Below are 8,309 nucleotides of genomic sequence, written 5' to 3'. Positions count from 1 at the left end.
TCTTCTCAATTGAACATCGTTTAATTTTTTCCATGACTCACAACGTGAGTCGTTTATCCGAAGGATAAAATCTCTAATGGATTCGTTGGGTTGCTGCTCAATTGAATAGAGTTATGTTGTTGCACTCCACCGATCACCTTGTCTGGAAAAGCAAAGGCTGATTTCAAAGTTTTGAAGTTGGTCTTGATTGTCGGCATTAATGCGATGAACCATCGACTAGATTTTCCTTCTAGGCATAAGTTCAACGCATGTACCTTAGTGGGCAGTTGGGATTTCCAAAGGCTTCACATCTCTGTTCAAACATTTGAATGAATTGAACAGGGTCTGTTGTTCTGTCGTATTTGCCCATAATTTTGAAAATTTGTACGGCCGTATTTTTGTAAGAGTCATTGAGGCCATATGTGAGTGCTCTTGTTGGAAGAGACTCACTGAGTCCTTGGGCCACCCCCCTTCCTAGACTAGTCAGTATGTCCAAGGTGTGAGCATCCAGGAAAGAGTTGGTACTTATAAGATTTGCGAGAATATTAGGCAAAGGACCAAAGCCTGGTAGTATCGAAGTCATAGGGGGTGTAAAACTCGATGACACACTTGTTATAGGCATGGCCAATGGCATTAGGAGGTGAATTTGTGGCATGGATCTCAATGGCTCGAAGATAGCCATTGGGTTTAGTCCTTGTGTGATCCTTGGTACTCCTTCTATTGTGGCCATGTTTGAATGCCTAAATGCTTCTTAATGTTGAGCAATTATAGTTTTTTTCCCGCTTTTTATACTTTTCCACAGCCCGTTAGAGCCTCAAGAGGCTTGGCGTACTCTTTGTTGGATCAAATGGGTGTCTGTTTGCCCTAATTAGCTTAGGCACTATATGCACGTGAACCTCAGATATTTTTTTTGGAAAAAGTGTATGCTAGGAACTTCCCAGATGGAAGAGGAGGTCCTAAAACCTGTTTTCCATCTCTGTCTCAAAATGAAAAAAAATTTCGAGAATTGTTTCCGTGTTTCGCAGCACGTTTTTTAGGGTGATCCAAAAGGAATTTTGAAAAACTCTGTAGTATGAGGGAGTTGTAGTATTTTTGGAGTACTACAACTTTGTTTCCCTGAGTCGTCTGTGATTTTATCGTTTAGACCCTCAAAAAGTAGCCCAAATATGGCTCGTCGTCGTTTTCGTGTTGTTTTTTTACGACTTTTCATGGTTTTTGGGCTATTTTTTGCCTCGATTTTCGGGTCGAATTTTGAGGCTGTTGGTCGGAGACCAAAATTATCGATTTTGACTTTGGACGACCAAGTCCAAAGTCGAAGAGCTCGATGTCAGCTTTTCGATGAGCCCTAGAGCGCCTTCATTGGATATATGATTTAGGAGATACCGGCCTCCAAACAGGGGTGTTTTCTAGAGTTTTTTTCCCCCTGCGTGAACTACTGTTTCACGCCGTCACCCGTGAACCGGACTTCACATGGAAATAAAATTTTGATTTTTTTCCCCCGCGTGAACTACTATTTCACACCGTCACCCGTGAACCGGACTTCACGTGGAAATTAAATTTTGATTTTTTTTTCCACGTCGGATTTTTCGTTCATGTCATTTTTCCGTTCACGTCATTTTTCCATTCACGTCGGATTTCCGTTCACGTGATTTTTTCGTTCACATGGGATTTTTTATTTTTTTTTATTTTTTGGAGTCTAGTGGGAAATACAAATTTTTCTTTTGGAGGGGAATATTTTTTGAATTTAAAATGAAACAGATATGGACATTTTCTCAAAAAAGGTAAGTGGAATAAAAAAAGTCAATCCTTTAATGACACACCTTACACCCTTCATAAATGACCCCCAAAATGGACAAATTGACAACTCATGAGCATCTTCTCATTGAATGCTCATTAGCCTTAATGAGCTATGTAAAAAAGGGATTAAGAATTAATCCAAGATTAATCCTTTCACTAATCTTTTCCTCTTTTACACCAATCAAGGACTCTAATTAACCACTAATATCTAATTAATTCACACAATTGAGCATATCATTGGATAGAGCAAGGGAATGCTAATCTTTGTGCATCAACAATTGTGTAGATTAATGTAAATTAGGAGATTAATTAAACTCTTGATTATAATCTCCTCTTTAAGGTAAAATTAAGCAAAGAGAGTCAAATTTTTTCAATTGATCAAAAGATTGATGTAATTAGGTGTTTTGATGCATCTAGATGCTCTCAAAACACTCAAAAACTCCAATTTCGACTACTCATATGATCAATTTAGACCCCAATTAACACATTTTCTAAATTTTTAGCCTCTTTGATCAAGATTAATCACCCTTATTGACCAAAACCAGTCCATTAAGAGAAATTAGTCAAATTCATGGGTTTTTTAAGAAAATTTTTATAAGTTACTCCTAATTCTTGCTAACACTCTAATCCAAACAATTTCATCAAAAAACACACAATTAAACTAAAATTAATGATCTTAGATCTATGTTTAAACTAAAGAGAGCTAACATTCACTAAGAAATGCATTCTCTTGCATTGTTTGATGCAATGGATACAAACTAAGACTAATACAAACTATGTGCAAGCCCTAAGAACATGAAAAACCATAAAAACAACAACAAAAATAACAAATTAATCTAAAAATTAAGTAAAGAGCATTCTTTTCAAAAACAAAAAAGAGAGCTATTCTACACCATATCTCACACAAATCACCATCAAATCCACATCCTTTTCATGGAAAACCACTAATCAAGAATCGCCATAAATACTCCGTCGTCACACCATTACGGGAGCTCGTCCAAGTTGTAGATGTGGACACTGTTGCTTTATATCTTGAATGTATGACCCTTTGGTGTATCTACCACCATGACTCCTTGATGTAAGATAATGGTGGTAGCTCTTGATAATGGTGGTAGCTCTTGTTAATCCTAGAATTGGATTAACAAGAACCAAAACTAGGATTATGAGAAAATAAGAGTCTCAAGATAGTAGAAAATAAGAGACTAGAGAGTAGAAAGCGTTGTTGTTTCCTAATACATTTTTTCTTTATTGAGCTTCCTAATATGTTTTTTTTTTAAGTTGAGATTTCTTTAAACAAGCTTTTCTCAACCCATTATTATAATAATAACATGTGTATCATGCACAGGCAAAGAGAAAAGGTGGCATTTCAAGAGAGAGAGAGAGAGAGAGAGAGAGAGAGAGAGAGAGAGAGAGAGGAATACAGGGCTGGTCTAGGACAACAAGTCATAGTGGCCAATAATTGTAGAAATAACCTCCATCAGCAAATTTAAATCTCTTTATATGTGCGCTACCTTGTGTTTTTTATAGCTATCACTTTGCAAGCACATCAATAGGGATATCCTTAGATTGACTAAGTGTATTAACGTGAACATCCTTAGACTAAGAAAGCCAACAATAGTGATTATGTGCTTTTTGGTGGAGAAAAGAGTAGCAACATACACCCTTCTAGTAGAGATCTTCAACAAATAGCTATCTACCCCACAATAGTTTTATATCGTGTTGTAGAAAAACCACCACACACACATAGCTGTAATAGCTCCCTTCAATTTCTTTGAGCATAGTAAGAGGCATTCTCTTTGTGTGGTAAAAATTATTTATAACCTCTATTTTAAACACATTTATGCAATAGCCCATCCTAGTGGCACCTATGGGGTAACAAAGCCATACATATCTCATGGTCTATAGACCTTCACAACCCGTTCATTTTTTTTGTGGATAAGGTTACTAGGGCTTTAAGTGTGTGTACAAAACCTTAAAAATTTATCATTTTTTTCCTGAGTAAAAGGGAGTTAAAGATGAGGTCTTGCTTGTTTAACATAGAAAATATGAGCTTTGAATCATTTCTAGCCTTTTTGGGAGCTATTCATGTGGTTTCCATTAATGGAATCTCAACATCAACCATTGCACCTTGGCCATCATTAGATTCCTCATGGACTTTCTTCTCCACAAATATTTCCTCTCTTTTTTTTTTGGATTTCATCTATTCAATTACATTGTGGAACATAAAGTTCAAGGTTGCACATTGCAAACATATTGGAGATTAAAACCACTTATATCTCCCCTCAAGGAGGAGAGGAACATTTTTTAGTCCTTGTGAAAGAGAATTGTTCTTAACCTCTTTTGAAAGATTTGTCTCCCACCCATGATTGTATGGGTCCTATGGTGGTATTATTTGTCACCTTGGTGATCTTAGCCTCCTAGGAGGCTACGCACTCGTGCCTCATAAAATGGAGGCTACGCACCCGTGCCTCATAAAATGGAGGTATTGGGTTTCAATCTATCCTAGTGGCATGCTATTTGTGTACCCACTCTAGCAATACGCATTGGTGATTTTAAGAGTCAATGGTAGAAGTATTAAAGTGTAGATGCTAGGCACATACTATGTATTTGTCACACAAGGTGTACTGTAGAGTGAAAAAAGTGTGGGTTATTAATGCTTTTGGATATGTTTAAGATTATATTTGGCGAGATATTTACTACAATACAATTATTTTATTTAGAGTTGCCTAACCTTCATTAATGTATTGTATTTGTTTTATGCAATTATTTAAATTTAGATTGTATTTGGACAAAGATTTAATGTACTTGGACTCACTTAAGCTAGAGAATTAATGCAATACAATTATTTAATCTAGAGTCTCCTAACCTTTCATAAAGATTTTTATTAAGGAGATTAAGTATTATATTATATTAATCAATCATGTGTCTAATCATTATTTGTGACCCTTCTTAGATCCAAGTTTCTTGGCACAACTCTTGTTCTCTCTTTCTTGGGGTTTCTTGTTCTTGCAACTATGGAAGAAGAGGGAGAGCTCTAGTGTGAGGATGGCGAGGATGATGATATCTATTGTGTTCTGTAGTTCTTATTTGTGATTGGGTTGTTGTTTTTTCTTGGCTATGAGAGGATGGCAAGGATGATGATATCTATTGTGTTCTCTAGTTCTTGTTTGTGATTGGGTTGTTGGTTTTCTTGGCTATGAGAGCAATTTTCTTGCAGATTTTGGGGACCTCAAAGTGTACTTACAAGCCTCTTTTGGCTGCGTTTTGTGGAAAATTAGTACTGTAGCAAGGTCTATTCAATTTTCTATGGTGAACACAAATCTTAACTTTTAAAATGAGAAACATGGGGCTAGTTTTTTCACTCCTTGCTTTAGCAAGTTAACACTATAATAACATAGTTGTGTGCTTTGACAGCTTCATGGGCTTTTCGCTTTTCCTTAACCCATTTGACAAACACTATCATGGTATGCTTGAAAACATGACAAATCTAAGATGAAGGTAAATATCTCAGAGTGTCATATGCATGCTCCCTTATGCATATTTTGAAGTGTTTTTGTTGTAAATTATGACTAGAGTCTAAATCCCTTCCTTGAGATGTAACTTAGATGGAAGGTCTTAAACCTTAAGGAGGTGACCTTTACTCAAATCTTTTCCTATCATGATGGAAGGTATCACACGTTAAGGTATCCTTTCATGATGGAAGGTATCACACATTAGGAGATAACCTTTACTCAATTCTCTTACTTTCATGATGCATATTGAGATAAGGGCCTAAGTGGTAGGTTGAAAAAATATCACAATACCTTAAGCTCTTCATGTTTATTTATAAGTGTCAATTAGTGTGTCCTCTATCTGTGGTGGGTGATAAAAGTGTCAATATGTTATGATTTCTTATTTCCATTCATGTTAAGCTAATTTAGCACTTGATTTCATGATTCATTTGCTAGATATAATCAAGCGTTAATTAGATGACGACTCCTTGTTTTTTATGATGATTTTGTTTTTCGTTGGGGTCATTGTATATTTTTACATAATGCAAGTCTCCTCTTTAGAGAAAAATAAAGTCCTTTTTAAAAGACCTTATTTTAGATTTTAGAATATTGCTTATCTAATAATATATTAGCCCTTATTATTTCAGAGAAAAAGGATCTATTCAAATCCCCTCCTTTTATTTATCAATGATAAAAATGAAAAGTCCTTTTTAAAAGACCTTATTTTAGATTTTAGAATATTGCTTATCTAATAATATATTAGCCCTTATTGTTTCAAAGAAAAAAGATCTATTCAAATCCCCTCCTTTTATTATCAATGATAAAAATGAAAAGTAAGTATTTTAAACATAATTTCATAACTCATGCCCTTATCAATTGTCCCAAAGTCTCATTCCTATACAAATATACAATTAGAGATTCTTTTTCATAATGAAAAGGGTTCTAGATTAAGGAAGGGAGGGTCACTCAAACTACTTACATTTATAATGTACTTTGGAGAAGGGGATTTAGGTAGTGCCTTGTTCACAACTTAATAATAAAACATGTTCACTTGTCAGTATCTTAATGTGTCTAGTCACTTGGATATAAATACACTTACAAACACAATTCCCTAAAGTCTACTTACTCAAATTTTTAAAAAAATGCTTCCTTAAAAACACAATTCAAGGTGGAGGTTTTCTTATCAAAGGGGTTAGGGGCTCAAGAAAGAAGCTTCACTCAAATCCTTGAATTTAATGACATACTTAAAAGAATATGTTAGATAGCATGCACATTCAATAAAAGGGGCCTTATTTTCTTAAAGAATTATTTTAAAATTACATAAATAAGGGGGTTTGATTTCAAAAACTATGAAATTCCATATAGAAGGAAAATTATTGGCATCTCAAAATTCACATAAAGGGTGAATGATAAAATTTTGTAGATAGGGGGGCCTTTTTCATTACCCGTTGAATACATGTGGTATATGGGGTTTCAACTTAGTGACTCTCCCCCCAACTTCTCTCTCTCTCTCTCTCTCTCTCTCTCTCTTTGAAGTAAATAGATAAGTAGCTTAGTAAGCATTTCATGTTTGGTTGTGCCTTGATTTGTCTCTTTCTGTATTTATTGACTTGGACCTTGAAATCATCTTCTCTAATTATGTAATTTGAGGTTTTTTTTTTGTCAAATTGGCTTAGAGCTCAAGGAATGGATGATTTTTTAATCACCACTTTAATGATGTACCTTGTAATGGAACTTAGAAGCTTTGAGTTGTAGCCCAAAGTTTTGACCATGATTCAATATTTTCTAGTGTTGAGCCACTAGATGAGGATTTGGGGAGCAAAGAATATGCTATATGTACACTATTTATTGTCTAGCCTCTACCTTTGAGATGCAATATTGCTTTGCCTACACTAAGACTTTCTTCTTATCTCACACTAGGTCATCTTCTCTAATTTTTTTCCCTCAATCAAGGGCACCACTAGGAGGCATCATAGATTTCTTGTTAATAATATTTAATGTATAGTAAAAGATTATATGTGAGTAATTTAGCTAATCTTGTTTTTATTTGATCATCAAAATTGTGCGCACACACACATAGATGTGCTTATTTAACAGCAAAGGTGTATTAGGCTAGTTAACGTTTTAGTTTTGAACCAGGGCACCATGATTCGCATGCTTGGCCCAAGTCTCAAAAGAGAAAGGGGAGGGGCAGTAAGTGCCCCCCCCTCACACACAAAACCCCCCTTTCTTTTTTGTGTTAATTATTTATATCTCCCTTTTGTGAATTTGGAACGTAAAATCATCCCTCTTTGAACCAAGCTTATAGGTTTTTCCACTTTTTCAATTAAAAACATTTGTATGTATGTAAATGATTTAATAAACCCCTTTGTTGAACTCTCATACTATCTTACATATTCTTAGGTGAGCACCACAAGGACTAATTGAACTTATTATAGTAATTGTATCTATTTGGATAATTAGCTGTTACTCTCCTTGGAAAGTGGGTCTAGAAATAAAAACTCAAACATTAATTAACGTATAGAACATGTCTAGCTAGAGGTTGACAATCGAATTCGGTGGCAAGTCCAAGTGCGGTCTGTTTTGCTAGGGCCAATTAAACACCCCTCAAACATGCTAGAAAAATTGAGGGGAAACCATCCATTTGTAACAAGTATGTGATATAGCAAGTCAATCGATAGCTAATGTAATGACAAGTACACAAGGCTAAGTCAAAGTTTATACAGTATATATCTAGAAAATTGAGAGTTATAACACTAAAAACCTCATATGTATATATATATATATATTTAAAGAGAGGGAGGGAGTCCATCAAGGGCCAGCTCGATGCTCTTCCCTAGGGATCTGGATGAGTTAGCCAGAGAGAGCTATCAACTACAACGATAGTAGTCCATGTATGATCCGTAATGGATCTAACCAACAATCATCCACACACACGCACACACACACAATCATCCACTAGCGCGCACACACACATATATATATATTATATGCATGCATGTATATATATATATATATATAAGGTTTTTAGTATTAAAACTC

This window comes from Cibotium barometz, chromosome 63, assembly GCF_041138505.1.
Source record: "Cibotium barometz isolate CiBa-2024 chromosome 63, ASM4113850v1, whole genome shotgun sequence".
Taxonomy (NCBI): domain Eukaryota; kingdom Viridiplantae; phylum Streptophyta; class Polypodiopsida; order Cyatheales; family Cibotiaceae; genus Cibotium; species Cibotium barometz.
Note: the sequence above shows the minus strand (reverse complement) of the source record.